This window comes from Acanthochromis polyacanthus, chromosome 16 (genome assembly GCF_021347895.1).
Source record: "Acanthochromis polyacanthus isolate Apoly-LR-REF ecotype Palm Island chromosome 16, KAUST_Apoly_ChrSc, whole genome shotgun sequence".
Taxonomy (NCBI): Eukaryota; Metazoa; Chordata; class Actinopteri; family Pomacentridae; genus Acanthochromis; species Acanthochromis polyacanthus.
The window spans coordinates 29,782,185-29,805,167 of NC_067128.1; positions in this window are offsets into that span (position 1 = coordinate 29,782,185).

The window sequence follows — 22,983 nt, forward strand, 5'->3', positions numbered from 1 at the left end:
ATACCACAAAATTGTCACTTACAATATAAATACCAGTCATAGCCATCAACCAAAATGAAATACAGATATTTCCAGTGCATAAATTTTATGTTTGACAGCAAATAGTATATGAAAAACTTTCATCAGTCAATGACAAAATTTGTGCAACAATTTGCAGTTAATATTCCAATGTCAATATTTGCTGTCAACATCAAATTTATGCACTGGAAATATCTGTATTTCATTTTGGTTGATGGCTATGACTGGTAAGTGACAATTTTGTGGTATTTTCTAAGATTCACAAGCGTCATGGTACTTGTGTCCAAACTTATGGCCATGGCTGTACTTACGAGGCAACTCTTCAAAAAAAAAGGTAGTGTCTACAGATACGGACCCGTACCCGTAGCCTGTGGCCTACGGATACGGCACTTTCCATTTGCCAGACAGATACGGACCCGTACGCGAGTCTTGCGAGTCAAGAAGCAGCTAACCACTGCAAACTATTGAAAGGTAAGCTAAGGTTAGGGTTAGTGTTAGGGTTAGGTTTAGGGTCCGTACCTGTAGTACCGATGCTACGGGTCTGTACCGCTAGCGTCTACCAGGAGTCACGTGACCAGATCTCGCGTATCTGATTGGCAAATGTAAAGTGCCGTATCCGTAGGCCACAGGCTACAGGTACCTCTAGCAACAACAAAAAAAAAAAAAAACTGAATTAAAGGATAAGTCAGTATGAAAAAATTCAGACAATGAGAATATGTAAACGTGAGGAAATAAAGGCACCAAAGTACATTAAAACAGCTTCATATCTAACCTGGGATCTTCTCCAAAGCTATTCCCAAGTCTTGAGGCCTTCACCTCAAAGTCATGTCTCCATCTGCTAACAAGGTTAGCCAAAGTAAAGACATAGTAGAAAGGACTTCAGTGTACAATGAGGTCAGGTCACTAATATAGGACAATGCAAGGCCACAAGAATCCTTTACAAGCTAATAATACCACTTTAAATTTCCGAAGTAAGTGGGGGCCGAGTTAAAAGCCGCAGCTGTGTTTTGCACCAGCTGTAAATGGTGCATGCTATTTTAGCTGAGAGTGAAATATAATGCCTTACTATAATAGATGAGACAAAAGTAGGGCATTTACTACTTTTGCTAGGTCACCTCATGAAAGGAACAATCATATTTTTTGAAATATGCCAGAGCTGGAGAAAGCAGGATTTTTTTGCGAATCATTCCCCTTTGGCAGCATCGGCTCAAAGTCAAAACACAAAGTTCTAGCCTCACTTTACTTTGATTAGGATAGCATGCTCTAGTTTAGTGGTACAAATTGATGAATAATTTTTAAAAAAAAAGGACATCTGGAGCCCCTTTGGGTCGAGACACTGGGGCACTTTTTCATTTTTGCTTATTTATTAAGCCAGTCTGACCCCAACAACCAACCTGAAGGGATAACACATTATCACATCCATATCAAATGGTACCATATGTGTGTAAAATCCCTTCTTTTTTTAATTCAAATAGCTCTTTGTCTAGCTTTTTCTTTTTCTTATCTTATTCTGTGCTGCTTCAACATTAATTTCCCATCAAATATTAATAAATGTCCATAATACAATACATTTGTACAGTATATGCTACATACATTTCCTTTATACATTTAAATTCTGAACAGTTGGGAAGTAAATGACAATTTGCTCAAATCTAATCTGCTTTCTCCCTCTCTTTATCTGCTTGATATTTCCAATCAACAACTTGTCACTTAGAACTTCACGCGTTGACACATTTGGACGCGTTCTAGCTGCGAGAACATTTTGATGGACGCCAGATAAAGACTTGTCAGGCGTTACAGCCATATTGTTTTCCTACCTTGCTCATCAGAAACCATTTTCCTCCCCAGACAAAACTGTTTTGTGATTGTGCAAAACGAAGAAATAAGCCCTCTGTCTCAAATGCCACTTGTCAAATGGATTTGAATGACACAGATTGCAGAGGATAAGGTTTCAGACCACAAATTTCCAGCCTGACGTACTTGGCAAATCTGGCTTACCAGTGAGGCATAAAGAACTGTCGTGTTCCCTCACAGAGGTTTACTTTGGAGAAAACTTTGTCTTTCAGACCTTTTGACAGCATTTCTGTCTCCACTTTTCCTTAATTTATGACTCAGAATGTGCATTTTTGAAACTTCTTGTCTTTTCTTATGCAGCCTTTCTTGCCACAGTTGTGTATGTAAAGTGTTATAATGTCGGTGTCTTATTCATCTTATGCACTTGTATTTTAGGAATATAACTGCTGCTTGTAGCATTTTTTTTTTGCTCACCTGTAACTTCAAAATAATTTCCACTACATATACTTGTCTCATATCATTGCATGCCTAATTTTATGCCGTACATTTGCATATTTACTTAGGCAAGCATTTCTAGAGGGAAATCCATTTGATTGCTGTGCACATTGCTGCTGATTGGTATGATTTTTTTGAATTACTTCATAACCACGAGAAAACTCATTGACCTCATTGATGAATTGGCTGCGTTTTACATGCAGGGGGAATGAATGGGGGCTTTTACAGCCCTGTCCATAACTCTTAAGCTGTATATATCATCATAATGAGATCATAAAGAGCACAGATAAGGAAGCACAGATAGAAAAAAGATAATGTTCATGTACTTTTAGCTTTCCATCCATTAGCTGTACCCGCTTGGTATGGAGGGTCAACAAGGGCTGGAGCTGATCCCAGCTGACACTGACATCACTCCCAAGTTTCCACGTGATTACAAGAGTTTTTCCATTCGGCACCCACACGCACAGAAGGGTTTAATGTTCCAGTTTGTAGTGTTTGACAAAAGGACACGGGTTTTCTTCCAGAATTGCTTCTCTTGTTTGTAAAAATGTTTCCAAGCAAAACGCGCAAACACTGTTGCGGCAGCCAGACCCGAAATTGCCAAGATGTAAACAGAAAGTGTATCACAAATAATTCAATTTCAAACAACAATAGCAGAGCCATAAGGCAAGCAATTGCTTTGATGCGGCAAGTTAGCAGTAAAATTGGTGCTTTCAAAAGGGCCACAGTATGTCTGCATTTTCAGATCGACTACTGTTTATAGAATTCAGCTGCTGTTCTAAGATTCCATCTGAGGGCCTTTATTTTGCAGACTGTCACTGTAGCGCCTCAGGTAATTGTGCAATAGATCTCTGCCAGATGGTGACCCTCTGCCAGTGATGCAGTAATGGGGACTGGACTCTTGCAGGTTAGTTTTCTCTGGCTCGGCAAGAGATTTTCCAGGAGCCCCCACGCTCTTTGATACAGTTTAAGATCCACATCCTCAGCCCTCGGCTCTGGGCAACCTTTTTCTGAGACTTTCAGTCAAACCAATTTCTAGACTCAAAGCTTCGTAGCTTTGTGTCATTTTAACGGCATGTGGTTTCAGCTGCAGTCGCTGAAATGATGACAGACTCAACAACTGTTTACTACCTCATCTATATTCTGCAGCCTTATGTCCTTCCTTTATTTACAGCTCATGGCCCCACTTCTCCTCCCACTGCACCTAAGTTGTTATAGCCATCATCATTGCAGAGAGGCAGCAGTTTCAACTTCCATATTGAGACTAGAACATCCTCACATCCTCAGTAAAGTATGGCAATTTTGCTGGAGGTAATATTTCAGTTGTGATTAGCTCGATGTCACAACATATCTGCAGAACACCTTACCTCTTCCAGAAGGAGCTAATAATGTCTACGCATGTTTCTGGTCAAGGTGAAGGTCAGCGCCAACATGATTTCAGTGCTACTCTATTTCAAGTTATCACTAATAAAGGGCAGCAGCAGCAGCCACTCACACTAAAAGTGATACAACTGATGAGCTCCTCTGTGGCTCAGAAGGCCAGAGCTGTTCCAACTACAAGGTTACACCTTCCTAACCTTCACATCCCCACTGGGAAGGGAAAATTGGTCAAATTTAGAATGACAGATTTGCAAAACTACATACAGTACTGTGCCAAAATTGCGCACTAAAGCATGTTTGGTATGTAATCTTGTCAAATGATGCCAACCCAATATGCTTACAGTTGGTGGGGTGAAACACCTGCTGTTACAGAGACACAACAGATGATAGCTTTCGGGGGAGCTTTAAATCCTGCCGTCTACCACCCCTCCACCAATCCTGACCCATTTTAGTGGCAAAAAGGTGCTTGTGGAGGAGGTTTCAGGTAATGTGTTGTGATCTGGCACACCCTATGTTTGAACTAACTCTATCCATCTATTTTCTTCCACAAATCTAGGGGTTAGGTCACGATAACATACTAAGCAGGTCATTCCTCTCCCCAAAAATACTTTCCAGTTTCTCCTGGGGATTCCAGATCATTCCAAAGGCCAGATATGATATGCAAGAGTTCTAGGTGTACTCCAGGATCTTATCCCTGTTAAGACATACCCAAAAACCTCAGAGGGAAGCACCCAGGCTCCTCAAAGAAGTGTCACACATTGCATTGGAGAGGTTTGTGTGTGTCTCTGTAATCCTAAAAGCTATGTTGTTAGGGGAAATATGCCCTGACAGGGTCTATAAAAGCCAACTGGTCTGAGGGAACAGACCAGAACAAGAGCGATTCAATGATCTTAAGTGGTGCAACCTCATCACCAAGTAGGGGGACCAGGGCACCATGGCTACATGGAAGCATCCACCAGATGGGCCAACCACCCACATGGTACTGGGGTAGGACAACATAGAGTAGGACAGGTGTGCAGACAACTCAAAAGGCTCAAGTAAAACTGCTGTGACATTGGACAAAATGGTTGTTAGACCATTTCAATTAGATTAGTATTTGCATATTTAGTCAAATGTTGTAAACCAGGACAATATTTCAGTCTGAGAGAAATATATTTTTCTTCTAGACTCCTGAATCTATAGTTGATGTGACATCTTGATGTGGACAGAAGTGTTGATCACAGGGAAACTTTGACCCAAGTAACCATTAACATCCTTATCAATTATATTCTGGGGTACCTGCATATCCACACAAAACTCCATAGAAATCTGTCAAGTAGTTGTGGGGATGTCCAAGATGTCCAAATGCTGCACAGACCAGATATTCCGCCAACTGACCAACCACAGCAAATAACCTATTCCATTAAAAAGCATGAATGTCTTAGCCTAGCCGCGCTAGACCCATGTTCTGAAGGCACAAGGGTCTAGGGCCGCTCGACAGGGAGGGAGGCGGGCTAAAAGGTTGTCTATCAAATCACTCTGCAGCAATTGGGTAAGTATACAACCAATCAGCGCAACGAATAGGCGGACGTAGTTCCTGGAGCGCCGGCGGATTGTGGCTAAGTCCCATTAGCTTCCCAACCAGCGGAGCCAACTGGTATATTAAGGATTTGCCATATCTCGTCGGCATAAGTCCAAATATGTCTTTCTTCTCAATGAAACACTTCAGTGCCATCCTTTGTTTATCTTTCAAGTTGAATTTTAGCTTCAAATCTTTAAGGGCTGTGGCCAAAGCCGAGTCGAAAGATAACCGTTTATTGTGCGCGAGTTGTTTCTGTCAGAATCGTCGCGCCTCTGTCGTCACTTCGTTACGCCCGCCTTCTGACTCTACACTTCATGGTGATTGGTCCGGCCAGTTTTAGGAGAATCCAGCCTCGAGCCTTATGGAGGGTAACTAGACCCACCCTGGCAGAGAATTAAATTCGTTGCCGTGGGTTGTCTCGCGCGGCTAGGCTATGAATGTCTGGAATTTTCTTGACATTTGCCAAAACTGACACTGAGGGTGGTCCAGAAGTCTGAAACCCTTCGTAAAGCTTTGTATTTTAATAAATCTATTTTGAATTTATTTCAGAATTACTACAGATTCCAAGAGCCTTTGTAAATGTTCAGTGGTGCTGAAGTCAGGTGACTTTATAGAAAATTCCAGTAAACTTTGCACTCCTTGGTCTTTAAATAGGTCTTAAAAGCTTTGAAGTTTGTTTGGGCTCATTATCTTACCACACTATAAATCCGTCTCTACAAAGATGCAAACCAGAGGTTGTTTCATGTCTCTGAAGAATAGAACACTACAGGGTGGGGTCGATTTGAGGCAGGTGTCCAAATCCAGAGTTGCAAACCACCCAGACTTGATTATTCCAACCACCACGTCACTACGTGTTTGATATATTATGGTATCATTCTCTGTCCTGTTGGTCTCCTCACATGCACCCTTCTGTAACTACCACAAACCTCAAGCTTGATTCATCAGTAAATTGGACCTCTTTGTATCATCTGCTGTGAAATGCTGGTATGTCTTAGTCCACCACAAGTGTTTATCCTGTTTTTTCCTCCTGAGAAATGGTTTAGAAATGCTACTCATCCTCTGAGGACACTAATAGACAGCACCTTTGCTGATTAGAGTCTTGCAATATGTAATGAGGAAATTCTGCATCTGTAATTATCTCTGCTTTTCTATCTCTCGGTGAACAAAACCTGATGTATTGATCTTCTGATTGTGTGCTTACTTTAGGTCTGCCTGGTCCTGATCCAGTTTCCACAACATAATTTAGAGTACCATGCACTACCTTCTTAGAACCATCAATCTAGTCAGGATTTCATGCTGAGAAAGTCCCTGTTTGCTTAGAATAACTGGCATCAGACATTTTCATTTAGTCCTGCTGACATGCAGCATAGTAAACAATCTTCTGCTTGAGGTACTACCATATTTCTAACAGGTGAACAATTGCCTGTTGCTGATTTACCTTTACAAGCATCTGATAAGTCCAACCAATAAAGTGTCATCTGAATACACGTTTCAGTGACATGTATAAAACACAAGGTAATCAGACCTTTTACACAAAAGACTCAATATGGTCAACATGAAATAGTGCAGAAATATGAAAGATTTCAGAAATAATGGTGTTTTAAAATGTTTCTTAGCCCTAGGAAATCCTCACTATTCCAGGTTTACACAAAAATGTGACAGATTGCCAGTGTGGTCTCAGACTTCTAGACCCTGCTGTATATTCTGTTCCGTTAGCCGTTACGTACTCTACGCCTTTAAAGTTCCCACATGCCGCGGCTGCTGAGCCGAGGTTCACTGACGAGGCAATCAGTCGCTGGCTCTGCCTCAAATAAGCTCAGTCCTGACTGAGCTGTATTAATAAAGCAGAAGATATGTTCAAGGTTATTACTGCTTATAGAGACGGCACACTGCTTTTCTGTGACTGAGAGGGAAAGTTGGTGTCAGTTGTTGAGGGAGAGAAATATGAGATTCGCATACTACATCCCTCTTATCATCCTTCTCCTTAACTCAGCTGTGTGATACCATGAAACCTGGTGAACTAAATCTCTGACTATGAGCAGCTCCAGCTATTCTGTCTCATAATAGAATGTGGTTATTATTCCCTCTGGCTAAAAAAACAACAATTGAATAACTCTTGTTATGGAACTGCCGGACACCCTATCTTTTCCCCTATTTTTCCTAATGCTCAGAATGCTGACTGACACTCAGAAGCCTCTGTCTGTTTCAGGTCAGTTTCTCAAAGGTGCTCCAGCTGTGATCTTTGCTCCTCCACCACAGTTTATTCCTACATGCTCTTTGTCCATTCTTGTTTGCGTTTCTCCTTTGGTGACCAGTGTAAAGCTGTGTTTGTTATGGAGATGCTGGTGCTTATTATGGTGTGGCAAAGTCTCCCCAAATGTCTCAGTTTTTCATGACAAAAACAACATTTAAACCAGGGCTGCAGCTATAGAATAGTTTAATAATCAAGTATTCTATCAATTATTCTTATTATTCTATTGATTATTCTGACGATTAATCGAGTCTCCGTCCCCGTTCTGCATTCTGCGCTTGGCATGCATGTTACAGCATCAAAATTGGAACTGAGCATGCTGTATTCTGCAAATATAATAATAGTATATAGTGGATTAAACAAGACCTCGAGGCATTTTAGGAATTGAATTTTGGAGGAATTGTATCGACCCTAATTTAAACTAAAGCAAAAGAAATAACTCAGGTTAATTTAAACATAAGACATTTGTGCTCCAGATGTCTTGTGTTTAAATTGAGTTTTTCTTTTACATTTCTTTTACTGTTTTGTTCAACATTTTAAACATTGAAATGATAATGACCAAAACAGATGATTGGACAAATGAACATTTGCAGAATCACACACTGCCACCCATGATCAGTCAAAGTTTAACCCACCAGCCAAAATATGTCTTGTTCACTAGACATAGCAAGTATCTGTTTGACCTATTGGACTGCAGATAATGAGAAGCTCCCATAGGTGTGACTGAGCCGTTAAATCAAACTCCATAAATCAATGTCACTAAAAATAAGGACACAGATTACTACGAAATTACCATATCAAGGGTGGAAGAATTTTGGAGTCCTGAGTGGAAGAGTTTGGCGGTATTCGCTTTTGTACAGCAATAAATACACCACCATATTAAAAGAACATTTAAGTAAAGGAGAGAAACATTATTTACAGTATAATCTAACTAAATGTACTTTGTATGTTCTGTGTGCATGGCATGAATATGTTCGTGAGCGAACTAATGAGGTGATCACTGAAGCCATGCACATGCAGCAAAGACCTAAAAGGGCACAAGAAAGAATTTTTATGTGCCCCGAACATTATCTACACTGAGGCTGATCCATTTATAATTGGTTCCCTTCCAGGTTGTACCAGTATTAATACTCTGAACAAGGCTCAGCGTTGCCTGTATGAATACTTAATGTATCAGTCCATCTACCGCTAATCAGAATCGTAGTTTTACACCATGTAGCCATGAGAATGTCATGTATACTCATGAGCCGGTTGCCTCATTTTGTGGTTAGTTTTTTTAGGTTCTAGCTTGCAATATTCTAGACAACAATGGGCTTCTAACTTTGTGTTTGCAGTTTGTGTTTGCACCTCTACATGTGTAAAATGTCAGCCAAATAATGAAGCTTTTCCCATTCTGGTGTGGAGAGCTTGACTTGTCTGTACAGAGCCCTGACCTCAGCCCCAACCAGCACCTCTGCAAAGAACAATCCCAACCTCATCACCCATAAAAATTGGCTGACCTCATTAGTGCTCTTGTGAATGAATGTGACTTCAGGTGCCTGCCTACCACAGGCTACTAATCAGCTGCTGGATGTTTTAACGCATCCATACAATAACATCTGTGCAACATGTTTGACTGACTTCCGCCATGACACACTGAAGATAAATATAGCTGTTTATCATTCGGCTTTCCTAGATTCTTCACAATTATGCTGCAGCACATCAGCTAAGGGACCCAACTGCACAACCTACTTAAAGTAGTTTTGGCTGGCCGCTGGCTATAATTGACCCGGATGGACCTTTCGAGTCATAAGACATACATGAATTAAAAGATAGTTAATTGCATCATTCAAAATGTTCTGTGGCCTGGGGCTTTTTGCTTTCTATTCCATCCTTATCAAGACTCCTCTAAAGCACTACATACTCCTGCAACCAAAAAAAAAAAAAAAACGTAGGAAAAAAAGCATCCACTAATCAACTTTGAAAGTTTATTTCAGAGGAAATATGCACCGTCATCACTGCATGGGCAGGATAGCAGCACACTGCATCCATTAAATCCTCATACATTTTTTAACAAGCACTGTTCCCAAACAGCGTACCATTGCAAATACAAACTGAATACACCTTTCACCAAGATGCTGAGTGACTCCTGATATCAAGACTTTAATTAGTAGCCGGCTTGCTGAGAGCAAAGAAACTCTGAGCTGTGAAGTGTTAAACAGTCTCCTACCTACCACTCTCCGGGTCACTGACTGTATGTCTCGCAGAACATTTGCAATCCCAAGAGGTGGGAATTGGTTTCTTTTTAGCTTTATTATCAGCGTCTCCTGTTCTTCACCCCACTAAAGAAGGCAGGTGTGTAACAGGAGAATACATGGACATGCTGCCCAGACAGCCGGCTCCTGCTGGTGCTTCTGCGGATTAGCCTTAAGAGACGCTCGCTGCCTCCCTAAACAACGCTGCCCTCCAAGCCCTGTGTGGATTATAATGAAGACACAATATCCACACGACCATGGACCTGCTGGCCCCTTCTCTCATCAAGCCTGTTCCATCTGTACAAAACACAACCAGTTTGGAGGCTTCCTTAATCACCCTCTCCAGAGGCACCGCATGAAGGTGAGAGCGAGTATCAAGAGTTGGTTTTTTTCTTCTTCTTTTTTTGTTGTTATCACCATGGTACTGTGACACAGACAGAAGCAGTAGTTATCCCTGGGTGTCTCGCAGCTGGCATTTTTCACAAATCAGTAGAGGAAAAACAGCCGATTTTTGGATGGTTCCATGCGCTGTGATTCATGTTCGGAATGAGGGGATTTTCATGGTTTGACTGATGGTGAAGCAGTCAAAGGATTACTCTTTTTTTTTGCTTTCATTTTTTTATTTTCATATGCCATCATTCCTATCGGTCATAACAACACTGTATTCATTTATTTTCATAGCTCGGGTCATCAGCTTTAGGGTGACAGTGCATTCATCAAAGTAACTGCAGCACTATATCACTAAAAAAATAGGTCCAGTGACGAATAGGATGAGCAGTTGAGAGAGAGGCTGTAAACATGCCAACATATCAGTCAAACTTCTCTGACGAGGAAATGAAGCCAAGCACTAAACCTTTTACTGCAAAATTGGAATTTCTAAAGGAATGCTTCGATATTATGAGGAAATGAGCTTCATTTCTCGGCCCTAGATGAGAAGGTCAGTGCCACTTAATGTCCGTTGGCTAAATATGAAGCTTGGGCCAGGAGACGGTTGGCTTAGCTTAGATTAAAGGTTGGATGCTGAAGGGAAAGAGCCAGCCTGGCAGTGTCCAAAAGCAAATAAAAAAAAAGCTGGCAAAGTGACGGTGACAACAAGCTACAGCTTCATATTTAATGGTCAGACATGACATCAGTTTTCCTGTTTAACTGAGGATGAAGGCCAGTGGGTGTATTTACCAATATGCAGAACATTTCCTTTAATGTACATAGGCTGGAGATTGATGGCAGATTGTGTTTTGTAAGATAAGTTTCTGACGCCAGTGAAGATACAGACAGAGAAAGCAACATTAAACTGAATAAAGGCTCAGAAATTTGCACAGCAGAAGCCTTCTGGTAAATATGAGACATGGAGCAATAGTCCTGACTGTAACTCCAGTTCATATCTATAGAAAATCTGCTGTAGCACTTTATCATTAATTACATGCAAGAGAGTAAAGACAGTTACCTTTACATATATAAAAAAAGCAAATGAAATCCAGCTCATAAATCAAATTCTAGTATGCGCATATACACAAAGGAGCGCTGTTAACCCCCTATGCCAAGTATACTGTAAAGTTATCTTTAGTTTGGCGAATAAAATGTTGCAAAAACTGAAATGATGGCAAAAAAAACTATCCCTAGCTCCCATTATGCAGACAAAAATTCCCCATCACAAGGTCTAGGACAGGGGTGCCAAACATGCGGCCCGCGGGCCAAAACCGGCCCTCCAGAGTGTCCAATCCGACCCGTGGGATGGCTTTGTATAGTGTAAAAATTAAAGACAAACTGCAGATCATAAATTTGTAAAACTAAAAAATTCAAAACAATTTCTAAAGCATGACAAGTTGTTTTGATCATAAAGTAAAATACTTACCTGTCATTTTGTGTCTCATTATTGTGATATTTTGTCTTGTTTTTGTTGTTTTTTTAGTCTTTTTTGTCTGAGTTTTGTTTTTTTTCTCATATTTTTGTTCGTTTGTTTCTCTTTTTGTCATTTTATGTTACCTTTTTGTCTCGCTTGTGTTTTTTTGTCTTATTTTTGTCATTTTGTGTTTTGCTTTATTCGATGTTTTGAGCATTGTTTTTGCCGTGTTGTATTTTTTGTCTCGCTTTTGTTATTTGTGGTTTCGTTTGTGTCATCTGTGTGATTTTTTTTGTCTCATTTTTGTTCATTTTTTGTTACTTTGTAACTTTTTGTCATTTTTTTTGTCTCTTTTGTCATTTTGTTTCTTGCTTTTGTAGTTTTGTGTCTCATTTTTGCAATATTTTGTCTTGATTTTGCGGTTTTCTGTCTTTTTTTGTTGTTTTGATCATAAGGTAAAATACAACGTCATTCAGCTCTAGATGTCTGTGACTAAATGTTTTGTGCTTTTTAAGACAATCTACACATGATAAACTGAGGAATAATGTTGTTGAAATTGAATTTATTTATCCTTGAGAAATGTCAGGTTCTTCATAATATTTTGTAAAATGAAAAAAAGAAAGGTAATTCCTTAAATGTGAACATTTTGCTCTAAAACAAAGGAAATATTAGGAGTTGTGGTTATTTATAGGTTACTATGCTCTGATTTTACTGGTCCAGAACACTGGAGATCAAACTGGACTGAATGTAGCCCCTAAACTAAAATGACTTTGACACCTCTGGCCTAGGATAACAATTTGTTTCCTATCAGTCCTAAGGTTATTCATAGTAGAACTGAAGCTTCTTGCATTTTGCAGAACTGATACTCATATCAGTCGCAAAAGACTTTCTGTGGTGAGATACTCAGGTTTCACATCCCAGTCAACAAAGTTTCTAGAAGCCCCAGCATGGTAATGAGCACAGTAGCAGGTTAATGTGCTTTTATTGCAGTGGGGAAGTTAATAGAGTTGCAATTACTCTCTTTGGGTTTCCCTCCAAATTAAGCGGTTTAGACTATCAGGATAAATTCTTATTGTTCTTTTTTTTTTTTAACTTGTCTGCTCGTTTCACTTCTTGTGTTTCTTGCCCCTCAAACATTTTTGCAGCAATGTCATCATCATGATTGAAAATCTAAACAGTAATCTCTGAGTGGTAGAGATGATGCCCAAAACTACAAAGTTGCAGTCTGAACTATAATAAACCAGAACTGTATTTTAAATAAAAGTTGTGTGGGAGCAACATGCAGATAGAGGGTACCGTGCAGTTCGCTTGGTTCAGTCACCTCCATCAAGCTTGTCCGCCGAACTCTTCACCTCCCTGCGTCACTCTCCCTGTGTTAACAATCAGTTATTTTGAGCAAAAGGTTGCCGGAGTGTTGCTCAACTGCCCACTCAGGTGAACGTCCAACTTCAGTAATGCAACTGGGATTCACGTGGGTGGAAACACACACAGTATCTGCTGGATTCATTTCTCTAACTAAGTCACGTTAGGAGGAAATGTCTAAATTAAACTACTTTGACCTTTAGTTAAAGTGAAATACCACCAGTCTCATTATTCTGAAACATAGCTAGAGGCAGGAGGAATATATATATATATAACCTGTTATGCTGGTCGCACTTTATGGAAAAGTGCAGGGAGCCATTAGACTTGCCTAGGTGACATGCCTTTGTCATGACACACACCGTTAGGCTTCTATTACACTTAAATACTGCAGGCTTTGCAAATGTAAGTCTGGTATTAACAGCTCGGTTTTGGAAGCACATAAAATAATGCAACCTCTTAAAACCCAGGTGCCATTTCACGAGTTATGTTTTAAGGACTCGGAGCAAGTATTACAAGACACGTTTCGGATGGTCAGGCCAAAAGATGTGTGGAACCATTTGATTGGCCCCCGTGCTGCAGGAGCCTGGTCACCTTGGACGACAAATATGTGATCCAGGGGATTTTTCAATGACTTTCCAGTGTGAGGATTAGCTTTTAACAAGAAAAATAATATGCAAGACAAAGAAAAGGATCGCTGCAACACGGGTTTTTATACAGGCGGTGCAGCTGAGATAGCCAGCAGCGATTTGACAAAGATTTTCCTGTTATTATTCACTGGCATACATATTCATCGACTGAACACACGGGGGGCAGGCGTACAGATCTACCAGGGATGAGGTCATAGTATTATAATAGGGAGACAGAGGACAGCGGGGGGGAAGTTAGCCGGGAAGTTGGGAGATCCCAGCCTTCTGACTGCAACGTCTCCTCGGGGGTGGAAGCGGATTGTTTCACTCTGGGCTGGTAGCCAGGAAGCAGCAGTTTCACACCGAGCACAAAAGGCAAGATGGATGGACTACGAGTGTTCATAGCAGCAATGGCAGCTTATTATCAATCATATCGCACTGCATATTTGAGCTTGTTGCAGCAAAGAAAACAGCACAACCTAATGATTTCATTTAAGTCGCATTACCAGGAGAACATAACGATTAATGCAATTCACCTTATCCCAAGACAAATGTTAAGTCCATATACCTGAGATGAAGCACATTCCGTCATCATACCAAATGCTAATAATGGATTCAAATTGGTGAATTATGCTTGTGAGTGTTACTGTATAATGTAGTGGCATTACTGATTAATGCATGCTCTGAAGTGCGATATTATTTTAGTGAAAAAAAGCTCTGCGGCTCTTTATCACTGCTTCAGCTAATTGTGCTCCCCTTGTAACATGATTTCCTACAAATGAGAGTGTAAGGAAGAGTGGGGTTATGTGCCAGAAGATGCATTGTCTTCCTTTAAATGCCCCATTAGGCTTGAGCTAAAGGATTATGAGAGTCCTCATTAGTTAGCCTATTCCTCACCCTGACATGCCATCTCTTATGGGTATCCCTGCCGTCAAGGCTCTGTGAACTGTGTTTAAACAAGGCAAGGCCTTGTAGGAGCAAAAAAAAAAAAAAGTGGAATTATGAGCAATGTCTGAGTGCCGCAAAAAAAAAAAAAAAGTGCTGTCGATTTTTTTCGTGGATGTAAAACACAAGCTGCAAACCTTACCTGACTCATTCTTCTCTGTTAATCCAAAACAGTTTAGCATCTTGGTTTGAGTTGTCATTTCTCTGCCAGAGCAAGGCTCTGTCGAAGAAGCAGCTGACAGGGGAGATAGGATTTAAATGTGAATGACTAATGTGCTCCCAGTCAGATAGATGTGTCTGCTTCTATTTTTACCCTCCTAATTGGAAACTGATCTACACAATGACAGTTTTCATGAAGATGTTGCAAAAGAGGATTAGCTTTCAAACAGTATCAAAAGGTCGTTAGGCTTAGCGGGATTCCACGAGTCATCCAGAGTGTGAAAGTGTCGTCATCCAGGATGTTTGGCTCCATCAGTTGAGGTGGGATCATTAAAAGGGACACAGTGGTTTTACTGTCTAAAGGGAAAGAGGCTAAAACAGTGTGCATTGCCTTCCATTAGCTCAAGGTTGAACAGTGGTCACTAATGTCCTGCTTTTTTTTGTGCAGTTAAAGTTAGTCCCTGTAAAACAGCAGAAAGAGCTGCATCCTTTTATGACTTCGTGAGCCATTTACCAAATCATAATTTCCTGGAAAGAGTTACAGTAAATTTCCAATCCAGCCATTTTAAAGCCCAACCCTGCTGTCTCCTCTCCTAGCAATCATATTTTAAACACAGGAGGAATAGTGATGCAAATCATTTCCAAGTCGGGAGAAAAGTTTAAATGAGCGGTGTCTCGATTACACCTGTGTAATCTGTGAACCATCAACGACAGACATTGATCTCTGTCTTCGAGGGAATCCAAGTAAATCAGTCAGCCAGGCAGGCCACAGATAGCATAGACCCCCCAGATCATCGTCTCATCAATAAGGGAGCAGAACGGTCGATGGTCTGAGGCCAAACTACTGCTAACTACACTGGAGTGCCAACTTTGCCACTGGAAAGACTGGATGTACCCGCGATGAGGACTGCTGCGCTTCTCTCTTTTGGGAAGTGCAGCAGTAATCAGCAAAGCAGAAATACTTAATGAAATGGGACCACTCACCACATTTCATCTCCATCAGTGTTAATATTGGCTGCAGCTGCAAGAGAGTATTAATTCTCTTGAAAATAATTTCAAGAAGTTACATGTCTGCACTACAGGATACAGCAGAGCTTTTATGCATTGGTTGTGGAGAGGAATATTGATGTTTCAGCTTTTAGGCCATGTGAACTTTGTAATGCATTCTAAAAACATCTACACAAAATCCAGGAAAGTTTCTAACTTCTGTATAAAGAGATGGGAGATGCTAAAGATTCTGTTTTCATGAATCAGATGGTTATTTTTGGTGTTTTGTCGATAATAAGACACATAGAAGCAGCAGTGGAAGGGCATATGACACAGGCAAAATGGTAAATTAAAATCCCTGTTGAAAGATATCTCATCTTTTATGATGAAACAATGCTATGTGATTGGTTTGTTTAGATTTGTACACAAAAGCTCATTGTTTTGGCTTGAAACAAACTTTGTTAGGGTTAGTGAGCCTTCATCGTCTTGGTTATTACATATAATGCAATGTAGAAATAATATACATGCAGTTAAAGTAATGGAATAGTCATGGTTAGAAGAAACAGTGTTTGTTATCAGTAACAGAAAATCCAGTGTTAAAGTCCAGCCCTTTGTCGACCCATCCATCCACCCCAACCTCCTCCAAAGGCCAACTCTGTAGATGAGTAACTACATCACCCAGTCTTCTCCATTAGTCCTGTTTACCATGGCCACAAGTGGGATTTGTAATTCAAATGTAACCATATCCAAGGCTCCAGACTGCGACTTCTTTTGAGAGTGGGTGAGCTAAAACCTCAAGTAGTTGCATTGGTGGAAGGGCTTGATGATCATTAAGCTGTTTCGGTGTTGCTCTAACCGGTGCAAGAAGCTACTGTGCTAGCCATAGTGGTGGAAGGTAGTGCTTTTATTTATTAGCAGCAGAGCAGCAAAATGAAATGACCAAAAATTACAATTATGATTTCCTACCTTTATACGGTGATGTGATCACTCAAGTAAAAATTCCCTCCACAGTGCATGTAGCTGAAGTCACTCAGTTCCATCTCGGATAAATCTGACAATAGAACAGTCTGTCACTCTTCTCAAAGCAGTAGTTGTTCACACACCTGCCTGAGAATACTGCAGCCACCTAGCAGCATCTACGCAGCTTGCACCGTGAGGCGTTAAGGGAACATTGGTAAATTTACTGCCTGTTGATAAGTAGATGTTCAGCAGCTGAGGTGTTTCGCCTGTGCCAAGATGGGAAATGCTACCTGTGAAAAAGTTCATCTGGAGCCCTGATGTGTACGAGCTTTGTAGACGGTTGCTGACTCAAGTGTCCCTTTTTCACACAACTGCTAGAGGCCACTTATCAATAAAACCTCAATATGTGTCACAATAAGCTGTTTGTGCAAACCACTCATGGGGTCATTTTTTATTTGAGGCCAGTCTCATCCATTGAGACAACACCATTCTGGTCAAGGCCAAGTGTCATGGGGATATCAGCTCAACGTATTAATGCTCTATACGTGTTGTTGGCCTTCTTACAATCCAATGAAACCACCGGTTGTGTGTTCCCGCCTTTCCCAGACACTAGGAGCTGGATTCACAAGACACTTTTAGGCTGCAATTAGGTTCTTACTTGCTCAGAAAGGAAAAATGGCAGAAAAAAACAAACAAAGAACATAGTGTTGGTTTAGGAGTTGTTCGCAAATCATTTCATCTCTGAATGTAAGTGCTCTGTCTGAGAAAAGTTAGAGTAATTCCTAAGAACTCCTAAATCACTAAAAACCTGGTCACATTATAGTGTTATGATTTGAATCCATGTCATTGCTAGTGTTTTACTAAAAAAAAATAAAAAAGGAACTTGATGGCAGACAGTTAATAATGATGTAACTGACTGAACAATCTAATAACACTATAGACAGTTGGCACTTCACTACTACGCTAGAAAAATGTAACTTTCAGTGTTATTTCTCTTGAGGATGTTTCATCTGTCTGTCAGAGACACTCATCAAGCCAAAAATGCTCTTCAGACTCTACTTGATCTGACAGTTCATTAAGTGCACATCAGATAATCAGCAGATGCAATAAATACATGAATAAGAGCAATTTTATGGATTACCCAGTAACATCTGTGCTATGTGTGGAGTTATCACATCCACTTATCACAAGCTGGTGGTATTTTCTGTCACATATAAAGTAACCGAGGAATCAATATTTCCCTTAAATTCAACTCCTGAATTCTGTTATACTTTTTAAAATGTAAATCTGTATTTGAAAAATCGAGATTTTGATCAAATGTGTACTTAATGTTACTAATTTGTAATTTATCTTGCCCTGATAAACACAGACAGGCCACTTGTGCATCAATCATTTTAGACATAGCGAGTGGATTCATTCATGAACCACAAAGTCAACCATAGAAACTGGGTCAAGCTCAGCCAGTCTCTTATCTTAGGTCCTCACTGAAAGTGTCTCTCAGCAGCTTTGTGAATTATTCCTAACTCTCAGTCAGAAACTTTAAGTTAGTTAGCTGCAGTGAATACAAACTTTAATTTAAAGACACACTTGAAGACCACACACACACTTGGTCCTTGTGTCCTCATTTAGCTCCACAGTAGCTGGAATAGACTGATGAGAGCAGAGCTGCCATCTTGTCGAACTTCGGCCTCGGTATTTCTGTCAGAGTGTCAATGTTGGGCAACAGTTCAGCCATTCCAGCCTGTGTCTCCAACCTCCACCCTGTCCCTGCCCTATTATCCATTTCTTGTTCTGTAAGAGTACTTGTTGCTGGCTACCTGTGTTTGTGACTCACTGCCTTTTCGCGACCTGCTTCCTGCCTTAAGGCCTCATTATGCTCCGAACAGAACACAGAGTGTAAAAGGGCTCGTGGGACCATCAATGCCTAAAACTTTCCTCTTTGGCAATCAGGTAATGTACAGCCATAATAACAATTATGCAACCTTCACACTTGCTTTTGTTTTGCCCTGTTTGCTCCATATGTGATGCTACTGGACAATACTTCTCATTGTCCTATTTACTGGTTAAATGAAATTTGACCTTTGTGAAATCAGGTATTTAACTTTGTTACCTTGTCCATACAGTGTTTTATAGATGCTTGAAAACAGATCATGAATGAAATAAGCAGTTAAAGCCATGACTGAGTATTGACACCTTCAAACTGCAGTGAACAAATGACTGTCTACAAACCTACATCACCAATCTTGTATTGAATGGGGAGGACTGAACATTAAGTCTAAGCCATTTAAATGCAGGACAGGATTCTTACAGGTTCAGTCAATGACCACAGAGGGACCAAGAACACATCTTATTGTATTTGTCTGGGTCATTAGGTTGCTTCCATGTTGCTAACCTTTAACCCTGTTGGACGACTGATTCTAACAAGAAGCCTCAAAGGGCCTGAAAGTGCTGATGCAGCTCTGGTCATACTAAACCGAGGGTCAGTATTTAATGTTGCATTTAGGCATGTTTGTCACTGAGATCTTAGGTTTTCAGCCGCACGCTCAGACCTCTGTTGGAAATGTGCAGCTGACCAACTTTACATCTTATGGCTGTGTATGGCTTTGTGAGGACGTCCAGAAAAGTTGTTTGAGTAAATGCCACACGCATTAAAGTGTTGAAGCTCTCTAGTGGCCACAGTATGGAGCGGCCACAAAACACTGCACTGATGCCATCTGTTCATTTTCTGTTTCCAACCAACAGTCAACATCGATTTCTTGTAATCATGGCCATGGTCATTTTAAAACCTTTTCCAAGTGTTAATTATTGCAATCAAGAGTGCCATAAAAACCATGATGTTTCCCTAATCTTAACTGAGCACTTGTTTTAGACCATCATTTTTTTCTAATACTGAGTTGGTGCCAAAATCTCATCCATTGTGGTGTCAGATTATTGACTTTTAATGGTATTAAATGACACAGACAAATCATGTCATGCATAGTGGTGTCATTTTGTCTCCTAATTTGGCAGATTCATTTGACTATTTAATAATGTCAGCATTGGGGTGCTCATCTTTCCTTCCAGAGACCACACCTGAGCTAGTAAGTTAGCTTTTGATCATTTTAAAGGGGGTTATGTACATGCACTTCCAGGAATTTTTAGTATGTCAAAACACAGTTATGAATGCAAAATGCAAGCAATCTTAATGTCCAAACTGCAGCATGTTACAGCACTGTTGATGGCATACAGATAGGGAAATAGAAAAAGCTAAACCAGCAGAAGCAGTGAAAGAACAAGAGTAATATTAGTGCAGGCATGGAAAAAAATAGCCCCAAAAGTCAGGTGTTTTCATTATCCCAAGTCTGGGTTGTTGGTTTAATACAATACATTAATATCAGCTGTTGTTCTGTTGTGATATAATGAGCAAGCTATTCTGCTGCAGCGTATACGCGTTGGAATGTAATAAACGAACAAGCAGCGGAGAGCGTAATCAATTTAAAACCTGCAGGAAAGTATTTCTGCAAATAGACATCAAAGTGCACTATCTGTAAGGAAATCAATGGACTGGTCAGGCCAGCCCTCTGGTCTGTGAGCCATGTGAAGCTCAAACCCTGCTGGAACTGACCCTATTCAAGCCCGTCACTCCATTAAGCCTCTACATTCTTCTCATTATGAACATAGTTAGAAACCAATTAATTGAAGTGATTAAAGTGTTTCCTAACTCAAGTGGAGTTAAGAAGATTGAGGTCAAATAGTGTTAATTTATTTTAGTGAATATATTCTACTTGTGCCCCTCATACACAAATTATCCAAAGTACCCTGCTGCCTTTACACTGATTAATTCCCAACATTAATTGTTGTGTCTGGAATAGCTCGAGGTGCACAGACGGGACTGTCCTTTGCCTCTCTTCAGGTTGGAGCAACGTGACGAATGGAAACCCCTCAAAGCTGATCAGATGTCAGAAAAGCTTCAGAAGCTGGGAAAAATGAAGGTGCAGTGTGATAACAGCAGAGAAATTCAATGACAGCATAAAAAGTCCAGGCTGCACTGGTGAGCAAGCGCTGAAAACTCAAAACGTTTTACAGATTGTAAAAAAATGAGAGGTATCCGATAGCAAAATGTGTGTTCTAGATTTAATGGCACAGGTTGTTACACTAAATACTAATTTGATGTTGGGTTTTTCCTTTTCATGCATTTTGGATGAAGTTCATTGATAAATGCATCACAAAATTTACTTTTGTCCTCTAAAACCTTTGCACAAAACCATATTTTCAATACGGATACAGTTCGGTGTCACAAATCATGAGACCTATTCATTGAGCAGTTGTATGCAATTCAGTTCATCCATCCAACCATTATCTATGCACTGAAAAAACCCACGCATGCACATGGAGAACATGCAAACTCCATGCAAAAAGATCCTACGCCCAGGCCGGGACACGAACATAGGATCTTCTAGCTGCAAGGCGACGGTGCTAACCACTGAGTCACTGTGCAGCCCCCAATTCAGTTCAATTCAATATTATTTTTATAAAGCGAATTGACAACATATGCCATCTCACAGCGTTTAACATTGTAAGGCACAGACCTTACTAATGTTAAACAGAACCCAACAAATTAACGTTCCCTGTGAGCAAGCAGTCAGCGGGAAGGAACCAAAAACAAAAAAGATCCCTAATATAGGGAGGGAGAAACAAAAAACCTCAGATAGAACCAGGCTCAAGGAAGGCAGTTGGGGTGAGAGTTGGTGATGAGGGGGTTGGGGATAACAGGATAGCAGATGGAGAGCAAGCAATACAAACAGAACAATTGGAGTTGCTTTGCATACAACTGCATTTTGGATTCACATTTCATTACCAATTAAACCAATAATCCTGACAGAAACATGTGATTTCGTGTTCATTCAGTTACTTGGACCTCAATGATACTGAATGCAACACCAGGGAAACAAGGCCCACTGGGAGGCATCCACACGGTGTCCAAAATTGAATGCCATGCACCTGCATCACACACATTCACAGACATTCTGTAGTGTCAAGCTGCTGCACTCGGATCAGTATGACATCTTTTACCTGATGAATAATATTTACACCATGAGAGCATCTCTAACAGGAACCATCTGGAAAATCAGCCGATTGCTTTTTTTTTAATTCCACCCGCAGAAGAGCCAATGTTGACTTTATTCTGTTTGCTTCATGATCGCCACCATCACTGTACTTTAGAAAAAGCTCATTTTGTTACAGATTTAAACTCTTAAGTAATGCCCATGCTTACTATTTGCGAATACAACAAAAGCTCCCTTGAAATAGCAAGGTTTGGCAGCTGTTTGCAGAAAAACATGTCTGGAGAGGGATCCGTTTATCCCGAGACCATAAAACTTTGATGTTGCAGCTGTAAACCTTCAGTATTTGGTACCAGCCATTTTTGCTGAACCTTGACTTTTTTCTCTTGGAATCTGCAAAGCTGCTTGGCGCATCTTGAAAGTGCATGAATAGATGCTAGAGCAATTAAAAACTGCGAGATGAAATCATCCCCACTCAAATGTTCTGCTCTATTCCCCTGTCAAGGAGACATGGCCTCTCCACAGTAATCCAGCGTTAATAGGACGGGTTCAACCAGAGTGTCAAGAGCAGCCAAAAGCTGGGGATTTTCAGAGTGTCTGACAACTAACCCACTTCCAAAACCCACTCCATAAGCATTGGGATAATGGAGCTTATATGCTGCCAGAAAACATGGTGCTGTAGCACAGTGAGCAAAACAATTACAGTTCTTGCTATGTTATAATTAGTGCTCGGGGTTCATGGAAAAGTGTTGTTTTTCATGTACGCAAGTGTTGAGTAACTGTAACACTGTGTATGACAAGCTGTTTCTGCCTCGGCCTTGGAGTTAGACTGTGTGTGTGCGTGTGTGTGTATGTGTGTGTATGCGTGTCTGTGTGTGTGTATGTGTGTGTATGTGTGTGTGTGTGTGTGTGTGTGTGTGACACAGGCTGGTAACCCTGCAAGGGGAAAATCCTTTCTGCTTTCACGACTTCAAAAGCTGCTATTTAGCAACAGATAGTGTAACGACTGTCAAGTTAAAAGACGTTAACATTAAAGCATGTCAAAAGAGCATAATGATAACTTTCCGTAGATGGCTATAAAACATAGATATGTAATGTGTGATATATACATTGTCATTAGTGTTTGCTAGGCTGAGTAATACGTTGCCGATAATAGTTCAGAAATATGATTAAAATTGAAAATTACATTACTACATTAATTGTACATTAACATGTAATACCTTTTCTTTTTTACTTAGTGATTTATTGCTAGCATTGCTATCAATTATTTTTCTTTTAATGGCTTTTGTTTTCCTTTTTGACATGTACTACAGCATTTTAATTTGTCTC